The sequence below is a fragment of the Panulirus ornatus genome, chromosome 18 (assembly GCF_036320965.1).
Source record: "Panulirus ornatus isolate Po-2019 chromosome 18, ASM3632096v1, whole genome shotgun sequence".
In the NCBI taxonomy this organism is placed as follows: domain Eukaryota; kingdom Metazoa; phylum Arthropoda; class Malacostraca; order Decapoda; family Palinuridae; genus Panulirus; species Panulirus ornatus.
Window position 1 is genome coordinate 37,784,722 of NC_092241.1, and position 19,313 is coordinate 37,804,034.

General features: G+C 40.3%; 1 protein-coding gene across 1 annotated transcript in view; it reads right to left on the bottom strand.

Annotated features, from left to right (window-relative positions):
* LOC139755030 (zwei Ig domain protein zig-8-like) overlaps positions 1-15,732 on the bottom strand; it is a 756,153-nt gene extending 740,421 nt beyond the window's left edge. Inside the window, exon 1 of the mRNA XM_071672988.1 lies at positions 15,541-15,732. The gene's annotated coding sequence lies outside the window, so the exon portion shown is untranslated. The remainder of the gene's footprint in view (positions 1-15,540) is intronic.
* Positions 15,733-19,313: the final 3,581 nt, after the last annotated feature.

Consider the following 19,313-nt stretch of genomic DNA (forward strand, 5'->3'; position numbering starts at 1 on the left):
CTAATCTATTCAATAATTGGGATCTACAGAGTCTGATGAATGCAAAATGTATTGCATCTACAACCCATCTCTATGACATTCTTTTATCCGTTGAAAAATCCGCGGGATGGATCAGGTATAAGCAGCTCCATAAGTCAATCATACACGTCTGAAAGCATGCTGAGTGTGAAGTGTGTGTCCAAGTGAAATTGGAGCATTCACACTTTTATAAGCGCTTCTTTCTTTTTCCACATCACACTAACTTGATTTTAGTGAGACTAGCGTTCCCATTCACAGCACCTTTGTGCATATATATATATATATATATATATATATATATATATATATATATATATATATATATATATATATATATATATATATGGCGTCCTAGCTTCGTCTCTTCGATGTATATCGACTGACTGTTATATTTCTCTCTTGTGTCTCCCCTGATGATGTGATTATTACACGAAAGTGCACTTGGGAACTTATCGTGTTCCATTTTCCCTGTGGACTCAGAGGAATATATATATATATATATATATATATATATATATATATATATATATATATATATATATATATATATTATATTATATTCCTTTCCAAGAAAAATGTGTCCAAGGATAAATCTAGATTGTGGGACACTGTAATGGAGCTAAGTAATCATTTTACGATTAATTTTTCACATCTTTTCTTTTCTTTTTTAATTACCAAACCTCGTCACACGAAGCCCTGACTACGCCGACAGAATTTCATCTCACTTGGCTCATCCATATGGGAATGGGAGCCTGACTTACCCGCAGACATGCAGAGAGTCTTCAGTTTACGTATAAGATAAGCAAGCACGAACATAATGTTGGAGTTAACAAACATTCATTATAGCGTTACAGCCCTAGTAAAAAGCCCGAGGCTGGAAAATAAACAAACATATTCACAGTCGCCAAAATTATCTTATTGCATGAATGAAATTTCACACTGATGTTTTACCCGCTTATTTCACCGAGAAGCGCAAAGGATAGTCTGAGAATCTACACAACATTACCGCCTTTGTGTATCACGATGAGGAGAAGGGAAGGTTTATAGCCTGGCTCAACACAGGGTCTGGAGGTGGATATACACGGGTGGCTCTGGCCCTCACTCGATAAGGGTGAGTAAGAGATAGCGAGTGGGTCAGCTCTGACCCTCGAGCAGCGGAGGAAGTAAGAGGTGGGAGAGAACCATCACCCACCACGGTCGGTAAGTAGGATGATCAAGATGGCTGTGATCCTCAAACACCGCAGGAATTATGAGAATCGACGGGATGGATGACATCCTCGATAACCGGAGGGATTAGAAGGGACAGGATGGTTGTGATCCTCGGGCACCGCGGGGATTATGAGAGGGGATGAAATTACAGGAAGGGACGTGATGGTTGTGGCACTCGGGCAAAGGATCCATACGAAAACCAATTCGGAGTTACACGTCGGGAATAGTTAACGGTGCAATAGGATATCGTGTAGGTGTCCACGTGGACACGAGGTGAGACTCCGAAGCGGAGTTAGGTAGGGAGTCCAAGAGGGGAATCAGCATGGGGTCCCCAAATACACGTGAAATAAAAGTCCAAATGAAGGCCACATGTGGGTCCAATATCTTTCTGCAAATGACGACTGTTTAAGTGATGCAACTGAGCATTCAACTGTAGACCAGTCAAGGAGGCCATGTGAATACCACCTAGATCTCAGTGGAAACATTTTTGAGATCCAGGTAGATATGAATTGTTGATCAAACTAATGACTAGTTCGGGATCCAAATTGAGACGAGCTGAGCATTCAGATGGAGACTAAGTCAGGGTTCAGAGATTCTCTTCACAAAAAGGGCAAACATGTTCCACCGGGAAACAATATATGAGTGCTAAATGCTAATACTTGCAGATCTAAGTAAAGATATGGCGATGTACTACATGGCTATTCGACTGAGGATCCGAGAATGTACCAATATGGAGGTACTACAAGTAAACGAAGTAAGTTGTGAGTGGAGAACAGGTGGGAGCTCAAGACCACATGGAGGTCAAGTATACACTATGCGGATGTACGGTGACTGTAGCTGAGGATCCAAAAGTAAAGTAACCAAGAATCTCAAGTGGGAGAGTGGATGAGGTACAATTAGATATTGCTGAAATTCACAACAGATGCAGGATTAGATACTATATGAATACCAACTCAAAAGTTTCAAGAAATCTGTTGAATTCTCACCAGAAACCAATCTAATGTCTAGATGAAGTGAAAGAGAGGCCCAAGAGGTCATCTATAGGTTCACTACCATATAGCCAGGGGATAGATTGGAGAACACATTAAGATTTCAATGGAAACAATCTCGAGACTAAAAGCAGAACAGGTGAACGTTCAAAAGCAAAGCTGCCTAGTAGATATCAGGCTGCATACCATACTGTGTGCCCGTGAGGACGATAGAGGATATAAAACGGAGACTAAAATATCGGCATGAAGTGAGAAGCCCCATCGAATTCCATGTAAGAACTAAGCTGGGTATAAGATGAGAAAAACTAATGGTGTAAAACACAGATTAATTGACAACCAAGTGGAAACCAGATAAGTCCGAATGGAGAGACTGGAATGAAAATAATTTCGAGTAGAAGTTCCAAACGCAGGCTAAGTTTTAATATTAGTAAAGCCCACCGTAAATCCATGACAAGTGCCCTACAACGACAAGCGTTCAAACCAATTACGAGACAGTTAACAAATCAGTCAAGTACTTCTTGCCGAATAAGTCACAACACTTTGTGAGTGAACTGATTTACTGAATCATTCTGAATGAGAACGATCAGTGAATCCATTATAGCAGGATAACTTGTCTTAGAAACAAATGAAACACTTGAGGATGAATTGACCATCAGCTGTAATTCATCAAAATTTCAATGTTAGTACCAGAATGTTCAGAAACAAATCATGGCTTACTTACACAGCAGCAGTGGATATTGTACCTCAGCTGGAAATTAGTCCAGAGGGCACTTGGCCACTGTGTATTAGAAGTAAAAGGTTCGAGCCAAAGTTACATGAGCCAGGGCAAAGTTACGCGAACAAGGAATCACATATCAGGTGAAACCCGCTGAGCTATGGTGGAACAGACCGTTTTCTTCTGTCTTCGTAGCTCAGGTTAATATCCAAGAACAAAGTGACAGCTGCTGAACTACTGGGTGACGTTTGCCTCTGGCGTTAGTAAGACGTCGGTGGCTCGGAGATCCAGCTGTACTGGAAGATGATTGGATGAGTTATTGTCACAAGAGGAGACCTCTTCATAACAACCTTGTTGGATAAGATGATTTTACTGTTTGTGAAACCTTTATTATGATCGCTATAATGCCTCATAATGTGTCGGTCAGGGAAGCAGCTCTTACATCAAGAGGCTGACAATGGTAACATAAGTACGGTAAAAGTATGGGATTCTATCAGTATTGATTTCAAACTCGAATTACTTAAACTCAACGCCTCATGCATGGATTTTTTTTTTTTTTTTTGGAGATAAACATAGAGTTTAAAGTTGTCAGTATCGAGATGAGAACAGCCGCAATTTTCAAGGACCTTTGAAACTGATAAATCTTTTACTACACTGATTTGAAATTCTTGATGGCCATTTTCCTTTTTGCTCAGTGAAATTCAAGATGAAACGCAGCCGTCACTTAAACCTTGCAATATGCGATCCATTAGAGACAAACAAGCCTTGTTCATTGCTAGACGAAAGGAGGTAAACTTATATATCTAGCACGCGGAAAGGTACGTACGAAAAAAGAAAATATGTAAGGTAGGAATCCACTTTAAGAAGGTACAAAGGAATGAACCCAAAGAGGTAGGAGGTTGTTCGTAACGAGCTGCCTTTGGAATGTGCGTCTAGTAGCCTAAAGATTGTCAAAGTATTTACTATGACGTCATGGGTAAGGAAACAGATCATGCAATGTGAGAGACATATTAGAAAAAAAGGCTGGAGACTGATGGTGATGAGGCTTATAGCTTTCACTAGGAAGATGGATTCCAACATTAGTCTCCTTTGCAGTAGTTACTAGGACTCAGTCTATCTGCATGTAAACAAGTTCAAACTTAGAAATGAAAAAAAATTCACAGGAATGAAATCTAACTTTCATTGAATTATTTACTGACCGAAGTTAACGGAATGAAATCTAACATCCATAGGGATAATGTACTGGTTATGCAAGTCCCGTGTACAACTTTATCATCAAAACCCATGAAAAATGTGCGAAAGGAAACCATTAGAAGAGTGACTGAAATTCGCTTATTTGAAATGGTCGTTCTTTTACCTTCTTAAGAGCGTGAGTGGACGGGTAGTTAATGTGATATTCTGAGACTCTGCCGATAGGGAACTAATTAACTGTAATGGAGCAAATAATTCATTAAAAGCTTCGAACGACAGTTTTGTGACGTGAAAGGCGAATGTGACCATATGCTTATCGATCACATCACTAACACACACACCAGAAAAGTATTCCATGTATGATCTCATAGCGAGGGTTGTTATTTCACGAATATCAGGATCTCTCTACACAACATATCTATAGAATACTCAAACTGCTCCAGTACCAACTACGAATATCAGGATCTCTCTACACAACATGTCTATAGAATACTCAAACTGCCCCAGTACTAACTACGAGAGTCCAGTAGTAACAACGAAACCTTCCTCTTTCCCGTCCAGGGGAGCTAACTCCTTGTATAAAGCAGGAGTTTTTACTGAAATGACAGTTTGCTGTACTTGCGACTCTTGCATATTAAGGTAGCTGGAATGTGAATATTTCATCGATGACAACTCGTCATGAATAATCTAAATCAGAATCATCTGATTTCAGAGGAAACAGAAGCTTTGATGCAGAAACACTGCAAGGCCCGTACATGAAATGTAGTTTGTGGCATACATTACCGGCACTCGTTATAGAAACAAGTGGGCCGTGATTTGAGAAGTCTTGTGACAACTTGCGGGATGCTACAGTAGTTTGTTTATTTTCTTTTACGATACATCTTGGGAAATACACCAGGCTTAGCGGAGAAAGGTGAAACGCTGATCGAAAAAGCTTGTGGTTGCGGATAAAACGTCATTCATACAAGAGATGTAAACTCTTTACTAATCATTTCTTTTTTTTTTACAGAATGAAAACTATCTGACTTGTATTACTTATACATTATCGCTTTTTCTTTTTGTAAAGTTATTTCGTCAATATGATGACAAGGATTACCCACGTCCTATACCACGTCACCGTCTCGCAGCACCGTAAATACAAGACTCTATTACGATGCATAAAATGTTATTATCAATTTTTTTTTTTTTGGGGGGGGGGGGGGCAAAAGTTGCTTCTCTATCATTTATATCAATGTCGTTGTGACAGTCCCAATAGCGTTTCAGACAAATGGCCACTCACTTATTACATTCATTATATTGCTGGCAATGTGAATGATACAAAGTCATATAAAAAAATATCTATCTTCTCCATTATATAAGAGACAGCTACTACAACTGAAATCGAAGCTGGTTAAACCTAAAAGAAAGATATTCTTAGATAGATTCACCAAACTGCATTGAACCACATGAATGAATGCCATTTTCAACAGTCCTTTTTCAAAAGCCGGAGGTAAAATGATTGTGGACAAGTTGGTGGTAATAGCCTCCATAATGAAGTTTGTGCATCACATGCAGGAATATTGAAGAACACCAGCAGCTGAAGTCAACTTCCTCGCGGGAAGAGTAGGCGAGAGCCACATCTGGGGCATTATTATCGTTGGGTTATGCAGGGTAAGAATCTTGGCTAAGACAACGTTACTGGAGGGCCAGGTAAGTGAAAACAGCCGGTGACACCAGGTTACTAGGATCAAAGTGCCATTGGGTCCAGTGTGGACTGGCGGCAGCTGAGGCCAATTGAGGAAAGTGATAGAAGATCCAGTGAGCCAGATTTCCCTGAATGATATGCGAGTATGCAAATGGCCATCAATATTCCTAATCCCCGTGTCCCAGTCTCTGATTTCATTTTACCTCCTTGATTCTCAAGCTGTGGATTCCTATACGAATTCGCGAATCTGTTCTTGCTTGAATTCTAATTTCCTGACGGATTTTCATCTATTTGTGTGATTCTTTTCAGATTAACTTCACATCTGGGTCTACATCAAGACAATTCGACAGAAATTACCTGCTTGAGCTCAATACTGCAAAAGTTCACCATTACTCGGGTCAAACCTCTCATCATTGCCACGTTCACCACGTTGACAGAATCTAGTATCCTAAAAGCATTCCCAGTGAAACATGCCTACCAGATAAGCAGCAACGACTGAACACAAAGCCTTATTAACTTGTTACTGCACCCGACTAATGCTGATCTCGTGGATATGAGACAGGAAATGTACATCAGAGGAGGCCTGTATCGTTCACTCGAGTACAAACAATCTGGAAATCTTATTTGATGTCATATTGGCATGGATGAGGACACTTGACCGAGGACCATCTATTACATGGTTGAGGACACTTGACCGAGGACCATCTATTACATGGATGAGGACACTTGACCGAAGACCATCTATTACATGGATGAGGAAACTTGACCGAGGACCATCTATTACATGGATGAGGACACTTGACCGAAGACCATCTATTACATGGATGAGGACACTTGACCGAAGACCATCTATTACATGGATGAGGACACTTGACCGAAGACCATCTATTACATGGATGAGGACATTTGACAGAGAACCATCTATTACATACATGAGGACACTTGACCGAGGACCATCTATCAATATTTCCTCCAAAGGTTTGGTTCAAACAGTTCAGTGTTTTCCGACGAGACAAGATTTTTATTTTCGCCCAGTCAGAGAACATTTTTGCCTCGGTAGAAGCCATAATAGACACTGAAAAGGCGTGAAATGAGAAAAAAAAAACCCAAAAAACTCAAAGAACCATCTAAAGATCATTTCTGAAAAGTTTCGGTTCGAACGAGCAAATTATGCGCAAGATTAAAATCTGAATAGCCTCCAGATGGACAACGACAGACAGATTTACAGACACAGAACAACAGACGACAACGATGGACACAAAGTGAGGGCAGGCGCTCACGATGATGGGGAGCGACAGGTCATGTTCCGACATGACCTGAAACCACAATGGTTTGTCTCTTCATTTTCATTAAGTAATGTTTCCTCCAAAGCTGAACACGCTTACAACATTCCTTATGGCGACAATAAGCTCCGGCATTTTGTGGTCCAGCAGCAGTTCATTAAATAAAAAGGATCTGGTTCTACTTCAGTCCGTAAAACCTTTCCTGAGAAGGTGTGATACCAATCTTACTTTCTATGTATCTAAACGTGAAAATCCTTAGGGAAATTCTATTCACATGTGTACCTGTTACTTCCAGTTAGGGTTTAATCATTGTTTCAACTTGAAAAATCTCGAAATATCATTCCATGAGACCTTTTTTAGACTTTTATTATCCCTGGGGATAGGGGAGAAAGAATACTTCCCACGTATTCCCTGCGTGTCGTAGAAGGCGACTAAAAGGGGAGGGAGCGGGTGGCTGGAAATCCTCCCCTCTCGTTTTTTTTTTTAATTTTCCAAAAGAAGGAACAGAGAAGGGGGCCAGGTGAGGATTTTCCCTCTAAGGCCCAGTCCTCTGTTCTTAACGCTACCTCGCAAATGCGGGAAATGGCGAATCGTATGAAAAAAAAAAAAAAAAAATAGGCACAGAGGGAAAAATCTAGTTAATGTCATCATAATTATATGAATGCCAACCCAGGAGTAACCACGGGCATGGGAACCAAAGAAGAATGTGGAGAAGACTGACAAAAGAGGTTACAGGAAATTGTGAAGCTGTTGGAATGTTTGGGAAGAGGAAGAAAGGGTAAGATGTGAACAGATTCGTTCTCGAGACCTAATTTCTCAATATTTCAGTGTTTCATGCATGTCCTTACAGAGTTCTTGTGGATTAAGAAAGCCTAAATTAAGTGAAAAGGGCAACACTTTCTGTATATCCTCAAAACTCTCTCTCTCTCTCTCTCTCTCTCTCTCTCTCTCTCTCTCTCTCTCTCTCTCTCGTAAAGTATGACATGGCATACTAAATCAATTCTATATCACTACTTTCAGCAACACTGTGCTGTACTACGCTACATTCTGGCAATCGTGTCGGTCATGCGTGCCCTGTTTTTTAGAGCTGCAATGAAAGAAAATGTATAAGAATACATATGTATACATCCTTCAGTTGTCTTCACTTAGTAAGCACCCAAACGAAAGAAATAGGGTTCTAACTAATTTGTAAAGGTATTCACAGTCTTTGCCTTAATAACGTCAAACGGTTACTTCATCCAATGCCAAACGGTTCAAAGTGCAATGGAACTTTTTGCCATGTTGGTTTTCATTGTTTTACAACATGTTTTACTCTATTTGCTTTAGTAACTGTGTTGCCTTGCACTTCACAAATATCTCTAGCACTTACATTCTCGAATATATTCAGAGATTTTGAAATCTTGTCTCATATTACAAGGAAGTCAAAGCTTCATAAGAATAAAAAGGAGATTCAGTCTTAGTAGGCCCCATGCGCGAAGCCTCTTACAGCTCGAGTTACTTTTGTGGCACTTCTTTGTACCTATTCAATATTTTCTTCGTCCTTTGCGTGATTCCGGTACCAGAACTGGGGTTCATATGCAAGATTAGTTTTTACGAACGCGTTCAAATAGACGTCAGCATTTGTTACCTTGTTTTGTATTCGATGTTCTCAGCGACGTGAATCTAGCATTGGCTTTGTTATACTGCTTACTTCTGTACAGTGTTCAGGCTACTTCAAATCATTGCTGATAACATCTCTAAAAACCTTTTCTTTCACTAACTTGGAACAGAACTCAAGTTGTCAATTTCCTTCTATGCTAGACGGAGTAGACAGTGTTCAGTAATCTAAACAGCACAAAAATCGTGGGAAAATTACTGCACTATGATGCCAAGTATGATGATGCAGAATCGACCCTAAAAGCTTAGGTAGATTAAAGAAGTGGAGGAAGAAACCGACCCAAGTTTCGCCATGAGAAAACTACCTTGCTAATGGAAGTATAAACGCGTGAGGAAAATTTACGTTTATTACCTTATCTTCTATAAACAGCCTGGGATATAAACATGAACATTTTCTTTTCATTGCAGAAGTAGCAAAATCGCATCACGCCATAAATCATCATGATACCTTAGTACAAATATTATCAATGAACCTATATTCCCCACTATATCAGTATCAGAATCATGACACAAAATCACCTCACAAAGGCTTGCATTACATGATACATCGCCCCATCTCACGTACAACGCCACACGATCATAACCACGTTCCAATTTGAATCAAGATCCAGACTCCTTATTAATTCTGTGTGAGACTCAATTTCTCTCCCGTAATAGAACAATATCACCCGATGCCAAATGGTTCTCTCACTTTAGTCACGTCTCAGTAGTCATCCCAATCCACACCAATCCCAACCACTCCATTCAATCGCCACGCTCCAACTGCCGCACTGGCTGGCGCCTGAGATACGATAACAGCTCCCTTTAAGCCACAGGAAGCTGCCTGGAAACACCATTACGGTGCAACCTTCCCTCATCCACAAGCAAGCAACCCCCCTGACTTAATGACTACACCACTGTCCTCTCATCCACTTGCTTTCGGGAGAGAAGAGTTTACTTCGGTGGCTTCACACTCGTCCAGAGGTCCTTCACCAGCAGCAACCCATACACAACACACCAAAGGCCAGCAGCCACTTGTAGCCCAGTATTCGCTTCCTGTCTGATGTCCGAAGTTAATCATCAGTTTCTCCCTCATCTCACTATTAGGGATATTACCAAAGCACAATACTTACAATACCCGTTACAGAAATCGTACAAGATAAACACTGCTGGTTAGGCTAACTAGCAGTTGTCTTTTTTGCCAAATAGGTATAGAATTTTCTCTTACTTTTGGTAACAGTTTGTTAGATATGTGTTCAGTAGCAATATGAGGAGGATGTTAGATATGGTTATTTACTTCAAGCCAATCAAGTCCTATTTCACTTACTGTCAGTGAGTGTTATAACTCATACACGCTTTTACAATTAGTAAATAGTGTATCCGTTGCCCGCTGACTTTGGTCGTGCCAGGATGCGTCACTCGTTAACTGCTGACAGTAAAATCAAGGATCACGTCTTTCGTTGAAAGAACAGCTTAGCCAAGTTACCGGGGAGCTTGCTAATCTTAAGAGAGGAATTATACTCAGCTGAGGAGGGACTTGATTGGGAGAGAGAAGAATGATACCCAACAACGGAAAGTCGTAGTTAACAAGGAAACTAAGTTGCGACTTAATAGGAGAGTGCTGGAAGTGTGGGTACTCCTTCCCTGTACAGGAGGATAATCGTAGTTCACTGCGTGAAGAGCCACAGGACAGCGGTAAGTCTACCTCTATGAGGCTGGACACGAGGATGAGCAAAATTTTGATTGTTGGTGACAGTCAGGTTAGGTATATAGCTAGGGCCTCCTGTAACACAGACAGGAAAAGTAGGACAAGGATTTCTTTTCCTAGTGCCAGGATGGAACAGGTTATAGACAGAATGGACGACGTCTTGTCAGGTAATGGGAACAAGCCCATTATTTGCTTCAGTACAGGAGGCAATGATATTGGAAATACTAGGAGCGAGGAGTTGATAGGCAGGTATAACGTAACCATTGATTGGATTTGGAATAAGGTTGGGATCCCAGTATTATGTGGTAATCTGAAACTTAATGGTTATTCAGGGCAATGAATGTAAACTGCCGCCCGAGTAAGTACTGTCCGGAAGTAAAGGTGCCATTCATCAAAAATTGGGATCTTTTCTTTTATGAGCAGAATAATATGCATGCAAGCGATGGAGGTCCACATCTAGGGCATGTGTGCTGGCTCTGGCAGGGTTAGTGGAGAGGGTTATATTCCAGGTTAGTCAGTCTTTAAACAGCTATATGAAAGTGGTCTGAGATCAAGTAAAAAGTATGATGTATCAACTTCGTTTTGTAATGTAACAGACGTAGAAAAACGGAAAAAGGGGTTGAAGCTGACGGGCAACTTGGCAGGATAGGTCAACTCAAAGTCAGAGTTCAAGTCCAGGTAGGTAAAAAAAAATGGAAGAGTGAAGCAGCTAGCGGGTAACATGGGGGTCACCTCACAGATAGAGGCAGGGAACAAGGCAGTGAGGGTAAACAGTAGAACACATCAGCTAGTGCAGGGAGCAGAGAGGTAGGTAGGGAAGTAAGGAAGTAGGCAGGGTATGGCAGCCTCAGGTCACTTCCCAGGTAGACGTACGGAACAAGGCAAGTAACGAACAGGGAAGGACTGGTTAAATCGAAGTTCAGGTAGACGGGTCCCCCTGTTCCCACTGCTGCACACAAACGTACCATCGACGAAAAGCAACGATCATTGACCAGCATATTTCATGTTAATACAGGAAGCGTTCGTAAAAAAAAAAAAAATTAAAATGTAAAAAAATATCAGGGTTAAAAGATATTGCTTTAGAGGAAAATTATGATAATATAGCATTTCAGAATCTTGGTTCGATATCAAAATTACAGATTTCCTCGAGGAATATGTAATACTGGGTACACTGTTTATCAGTGATAAGGAAAATAAAGAGGGCGGTGGTGTGTTGCTTTTCCTTAAAATGCATCATAATTCCGTGTTAAAAACTGTTGTAGCTGTGGATAAAATCAGTTCAATATTTGTTGAAGTTAAAGATAAGCACGGCAAAAGAATAACGGTAGGACTAATTCATAGACCTCACTACCGACACTAGGGGTACACGAATCACTTAACAGAAATTTTCATTGAAGAAGATTCGATCATAATGAGAGACTTCAACATACATGTATATGAGAGGGGAGAATCGCTTTCCTTTAGCATGGGGCGTAGGCTCTACCTAAATTATGTTGACTGTTCCGACGTCTTTCATGTCACTTACAGAGAAGGAACCCGAAGACACGCCTGAGATCCTGCCACAACACCACCTTCACGAGGGAGATGTTGGAGAGAGGAACATCCATATGAGACTCTTCACCTGACCCTAGACGCCTTCAGATACTCGAGGGGCCTTTACGTCAAGGAAAGATCCCCCGAGCATAAGCCTGCAAACTGAAGATCTTCTGGTGTTACCGAGTGCTCAAAGTCTGACCTGTCCCAGCAAAAAAGGAAACGAGAACTGGTGACGTTCTGCAGCAACATGCCCAGCTGTCCTGAGGCGGCCAGCTTTCATTGGTCAGACAAGAGAGTTGCTGCCAAACGTTTTAATCTCCCATTGGTCAATAGTTTTCCCGTTCATCTTTGATCCTTGTACATAAACGAAGACTATGCCGTCGTGTCTTTACAGTTGAGAATGTGACACAAGTCACGAAACGTTGTATTTTGTTGTTGTGTTACTGTATACCTAGGAAGAATTACGCTATTGGATTCCACTTGAGTTTGAATCTACCCCTGCTGTGAGCTTTGGCCAGCGCGATGGTCATCCATCAGATCGCTGTCCGTTGTCGATCTGTTTTGAAAATTTATAGGTTATGATCACGTCACCCCTTACTCTTCCATCTTACAAGGTGAGCAAATTTAAAGCCTCTAGCCTCTCTCCGTAACTCAGCTTTCTTAAATCCAGTGCCATCTTTGTTGCCCACTTGTAGACCTTCTTTATTAGTTCTTTGTGCTTCTTAAGGTGCGACGCCCAAACTTAGAGTTGAAAATTCTAATTTTGACCTTATGTAAGATATGACTATCTTGCTAAATCTTTCTTTATCTATGTACTATAAAGCGATTATGATATTTTCCCACACACAATCTAGAGACGTTGTCTGACTCCCAAGTCCTTCTTACACACATAGTAAGACCTTGTTCCACTCTCTGCGGTGCGTGTGTGTGTGTGTGTGTGTGTGTGTGTGTGTGTGTGTGTGTGTGTGTCTGCTCTGACACAACACATATAGAAACCATGGTTTCAAAGTCACCATGTTCAGCTGCCTATATGATATATCTGTTTCTGACATCAATGAGTGAACAAAACTTCCCTTTTCTTTAAACGTCTTTCGTTAAGATATGATGGAATGTTGCCGTAGGAAGATATTCTAGCCAGGTGTAAAGCCACAGTTGAAAGCGACAGAAAAAGCACTGATATGGAATGTAATGTGTTCATCCTGAATACATAATACACAAAAAATAGAATGAAACAACATCGGTTCGCGCTACCCGTGTCACCAGATATGTTCCTTTGTATATTTCATGCGCTGAAATATTTCTAGTGAGAAGTAGACAACTTTTGGCACAACCAAAAGAAAGATTTGCTTCACTAATTCGCTGATGTAATATGTTCATTAGCTTGCTGAAGCCTCATGTTTATAATTACCAAGAGGAAGCATCATTTGAACGGATCGTGGCAAGGCAGAGGAACAATACAAGAATTTATTCTACCATGTGACTGTCACCTCTAAGCTAACGCCTGAAAAGGATACGACCATGCGAATCGACTGGACAAATGAAGTTATTCCTATGTTCTTCGATATTCCTCAAGAAAACATATCATCCACATAGAAGCAAACGATCTGTTCCCCAGAAAGCAATTTGGATTCTTAAGTGAACGATCTGCTACCCTACAGATTTGACATTAGTGAACGTTTGGAATGAACTCTCGATAAAGGTATGGACAGTTAGCAGCTTCTATCATGAATTACGAAAAGTTTCTAGTAAGGCGCCACAACAGAGCCTTCTGAGTAGACTATCTAGATACGCAATAGAAAGCAGAGTGTTGAGGTGGGTTACAATGTATCTAACAGGAAGACAACACGTAAGAGTGAGAGGCAAGACTTAATTGAAGTAAAATTAAATAAAGTATCCCAGACCATTCATTTCCGTAACCTTAACTGTTTATGTGTGTATATAATATATATATATATATATATATATATATATATATATATATATATATATATATATATATGCAGAGAATCACAATAAACGCGTGACTTAGCAAAAGCGGAAACACCACTAGGAAACGGAAGCACGGAAATCCTCAGCGCTTTCGTGTACTACCACATCTTCAGATAACCAGTTAAAGAGAAAAAAAATAGATACAAAAGATATGTGTACATAACCTCTACAGTATCTATCTTGTATCTCTCTTTAACTAGTCCTCCGAAGATGTGGTAATACTCGTAAGCGCTCAGGATTCTTGTTTTTTCCATTGTCACACACCGCAGGAGAACCTTTAATGAGAGAAAAGTGGCTCTTAAAAGTTTCACCCAAAAAATGCAAGCACCTGCATACTGCAAGATTTTGTAGAAGTGACGGTATGGGTTATGAGATCCATTAGAGCGAAGTGAAAACAAGGACATCAGAAATGGATATGACGGGTTATGACCAACAGGATGTAGAAAAAAAAAAAAACCTTACGAAAATGTCAATTCAATGATGGACATAATCAAAAAAAAAAAAATTTCACTTTTTCAATGTAGAAACTTTCAATGTCGTATACAAAATCACCGATAATATCACACACACATTTCACAGGTGCAGTCAGGATTCCTTTCACCAAGGAAAAGAAAAAACTGTTTGAGGAAAATGCTGAGACAAGCCAACGTAGAGCCACTGGATGACTTCCAGATATGAAAGACTTCACCTGTCCAGAAGGACAAAGAAAGACTAAAGCAATTCAATCTAAGATGAAAATAAGTTAATGCAAGCGTGACATGAGATCTGTAAAATGATTCATGGTCACTATGACGGAGAAATGTGTGGCACAGTCTAACTATGGGAAGATTCCAAAGATTATTTGGGAACACCAGGACACAGTCTTAAACTACATCAAAAAATGACAATCACAGGAAAAAAGAAATGAATACATTGTACTGACAGCAAAAGAAACATGGAACACTTTGACAGAAAATTGAAGTACGGAAAAGAATAGTTCTATTACGTTTTCATTTCAAAACAGATCTGATAAACTATTATAACACAATACCATGAAAAAGTCTACTGTACAGAAATACTGAGAAATCTAAACTGGAAATTCACCAAGAGTCATTGCATATAACTAGAAATAAAAGTATTCGTTTGATCTAATACTCTTTCATAAACAGGAAATGAATGAAAGGAATGGCACATCAACACTTTCACAAAAATGCATCAGTTTCCAGAATATGTTATGAATAGAATTATGACCAAGAACGACTTACTCTAGGGGGAAATAAAAGAATCTTGGAAAGAGAATCTTCACCTACAATGTCAGAGATACCAGGCATACGTATGGAGTGGGGAATGGGGAAATAAACCACAAACTCGAGAGATCTGGTGATAAATCTACGTTTAAATATCCAAAGAAAGTTCGGTATACAATCACCAGACAGCGATTAGAAAATGACATTTAATCAGTTGAAACATAATCGTAAAACATAATCATGTTACCTTTCGCCGCCTAGCTAGTAAAACGAAATATATGATTACGTTACTTTCCTTACCTTTCGCCGCCTAGCCAGTAAAAGTAAAACAAGTTAATAGATAATCATATCACTTACCTTTCGCCGCCCAGCAGGTGTGTAGAGTTGTGATAGCCATCAGTCACGAGTGACGAGGCTTTCCGGAAATTAATCACTTTTTACAAATTTTCAGAGAAATCACATGCAAAGAAATGATGAACGTTGAAGTATATTCTGGTCGGTTATCATTACGTTACAATGTTTTCACTTTATTTACGAGTCACTTGTATCGCTTTGTCTCATTATTCCAAGTAGTGATCATTAGTTCTTCTGTATAATAGTTCTTCCACTATAATGTTCACTAAGCATTATGTTGTAATATATTCACCAAGCACTCTAATATCCGAGACAAAGTTCACCTATCACCAACGGCAAAAGTTTTAAACTCTCTCTGTCTCTCTCTCTGTCTCTCTCTCTCTCTCTCTCTCTCTCTCTCTCTATCTATCTATCTATCTATATATATATATATATATATATATATATATATATATATATGGTCTTGTTCTACCCATCTGGACGCATACAAAAACAGGGAAGTTGCCAGACGCACGACGATAACCCCCCTCCCCCCATACACAGTCGGCAATAATTCATCCATTTTTTTATGCAAGACAGAAATCAACTGCTACTAGGCTGATCTACCTTTTCGAAAGTATATTGATGTGGAGCAGGGAGGTTGTGCTGGCAACTTGGGGGGTATGAAGATGGAAAATAGCGGGGGTGAGTGGGTGGTACCAGTGAAAAGTACCATCATGCCTTCAGGATGTGTTGGTAAGGGAGGGTGTTGTGTGGTAGCCAGGAAGGGCGGGAATGGTGAGGGACGGTGTGGTGTGGCAGCCACGGAGGGTGGGAATGGTAGTGGTAATGTAGGGTGTGGTGTGATAGCCACGGAGGGCGGGAATGATAGTGGTAAGGGAGGTTGTGCTAGCCGGGAAGGGAAGAAGTAATAGTGGTGAGGGGGTGTGGTGGACAAGGCAGGGTGTGGTGGCCAGGATGGTGGTGGTGAAAGGTGTGGCGTTTAGGGTGGGACGGCGTGGTGGGGGTGGGTGAGGCAGGTGTGGTGGCCAGGATAGGAGGAAGTAATTGCGGTGAGGAATGGTTTGGTTCTCGATCTACTAGATCTTCATGTGTTATATGTTGCACTATTTGCACTCATCTTTTAACCAAACAGCAGGTCGCAACAAAGTCGATGTAGTTTCTATATTGTTCTCTTATTAAAACATGCGGTTATATTTCCATGTCAGCACCCAAGGGTTGTCAATTCAATTTCCGTGTTGTTTAACCCAATCACAGAAGTGTTCAACGTTCATTATTTCCATATTGTTCACCATACACGGTTTCAATGTTTTCACTATGTTCGTTAATTTCATATACTGCAAAAAATTTCAGTCTGTTATCCTACACACTTCCACCGGTTTAAACTACGAGGGTAACTGACATATGAGCAGAGCCATGAATGACAGTAACGCAGTCTGCAAATTTCCAAAACAAAGAACGCTTGGACTTAACCCACATAGAAGTCGATAACAAATGCCCTATAAGCCATTTTGTAAACTAACTGAAACATGAATTTACCAAATTTTGGTCTAAATAAAATGTACTTTTTGGCATCACTGAAACGTAACTGAATTTCTCAAAAATGTTACTCAATTTAAATTCTTGTTAAAACGAAGTCACTTGCGCTTATATATATGACATTCACCTAATAACGACACACAGTTGCCCAAACAGTGTTTATATTATCCTGGCAGAACACTCAACTAATAAACGATAAAGAAATCCAAAATTATAACATCACATTAGTGTCAGCGTTGTTTTCTTATTCACTCGACCGTATGATACATATGGAAAGAAATAACACACTATACACACACAAGCAGTACTCCGTCGTGCTCTCCGTCCTTCCTCCAGCAAGTTCTGGAAAGCACTGATGTTCGTTGACGTTCTGGCGAATGGGCGGGACCAGGACATAGTTCATGACGGACAGTTCGTCCAATGAATTTATATTGTCAACCGTTTTTCGACAAATTTGTACGTGAAGTTGAATGTCTCTTATTTGATCAGGAAGTTACCTTTACTAAGGTTCTGTATACATTTTTCTTTTCACTTAATCATACGGCTGGCAAGAGCTACGGCTCCACCATTTGAGTGATGGCTAGTTCTCATTCCGCGCTGTCCTGATAGCTGTAGAAAAACAAAATCCACACATTTAAGGATGTGATTTCTTGTTTCTTGCTTCACATCGCACCTTGATAGTGAGTTATGCCAGCACGAACAACTGCTCTTGTTACTCATGGTGTAAATAAAGTGATATATGCCAATGATGATTAGGATGAACTAGCAACCTCTTATTAGTTGTGAGTTACCTATAAAGCCTAGCTAAATTCAATTTCGCTCCACGTTACCTTATCTTGTGGCACATATTTCAGTAAATACTAATTAATACACTTACAACTACCAGCTGTATATTAGGTTATTTAAAGATCTACTTAGATGCAAATCAAGCTATCTTCATTCGAATGTTGAGCTTCGACAAAGCCAACAACACACACGATCCATTGCTGTAACTTTGAGAGGCTGTACAAGCTCGGGTATCTGTCAGTTGACCACTGATTTTTGCCGCGTTGTGCAACACCAGTTTTACAAACTATCATCTCAAAATTTGTTTAGTGTTTTTCTTAACCGGTATCGGACTGTAAGGGAAAATGTTGGCATGCAGCTGCAAGCGATGACATTATTTATCCCTGCGAAGCAGTGATATCATTGTCGGCAAGTCGCCCCTTACCGTACCAGGGTGCTTGAACGTTTTGTCTCTCTCTCTCTGACCTTAAACTCCACCTAAACTATTTGGTGGTTTTCCACCAACTTATTAGTGATGTTTGATTGAACAATAAACTAACACCACTTACGTCAGCAAACATTGATGAGTGATCCCTAAAAAGTTATATTCTCTTTGATTGAAGATAACTGCAGAAAACGTGTGGAGTCCTGACGTCATAATGGTTTGGAGAAAATGGCAATACTGAATGTGCAACGGGACGCCGAAAGCAGCGGTACATTAGCCATTAAGTTCCTTTTTTGACCCAGGTTACTGTTTCTACTTTTTCCCTCATCTACTCATGGATTTCTGCCAATCATCCCACAGACAAACACTGTCCTCAGTTACACATAACACTCGATAACATGTAGCCACACAACTCTTTATCCTTAGCTCTGAATCATCCTGCGGTTAGCGCTAAGCACCAGCCCTGCATAATGGTAAAACCTCGTCACTGTTAAAGAAATTTCAAGAGATGGGGTACCATGAGTGCAGAACTATCTTCCCTTATTGTACACACACACACACACACACACACACACACACACACACTGAAATAGTTTAGGTCTGTATGATCCCATATGGAAATTGAAATCGGATATTGTAAAGTAAGTAACATTTATGTATAAGATAGAAACTATAATACTACGAAGTACCAGAACCCTTCTTGGAATAGTGGAATAAAAAAGAATAATAATGAAACACCAAAATTATTTACAGCAGTGGTTTTTAACTAGACTGGCGTAGAAAGAAGTTATGGGCGACGAAAAAATCTATTGTGCTTTAGTAGTTGCCACGAGATTTCGGGTTCTCTTCGTAAATTCCTGCCATACAGAGTATGACGACGGATCAAGGGGGCAATTGTCTAGCTAAACCGCACTCCCTCCACACATCGTGAGGCCTGTGCGCCAGCGTCACCTTGTTACCAACACAAGTGATGGGAGTTCCACTGATTTTGATGCTTACTTCTGACCAACAAAAATGCTTCACCAAC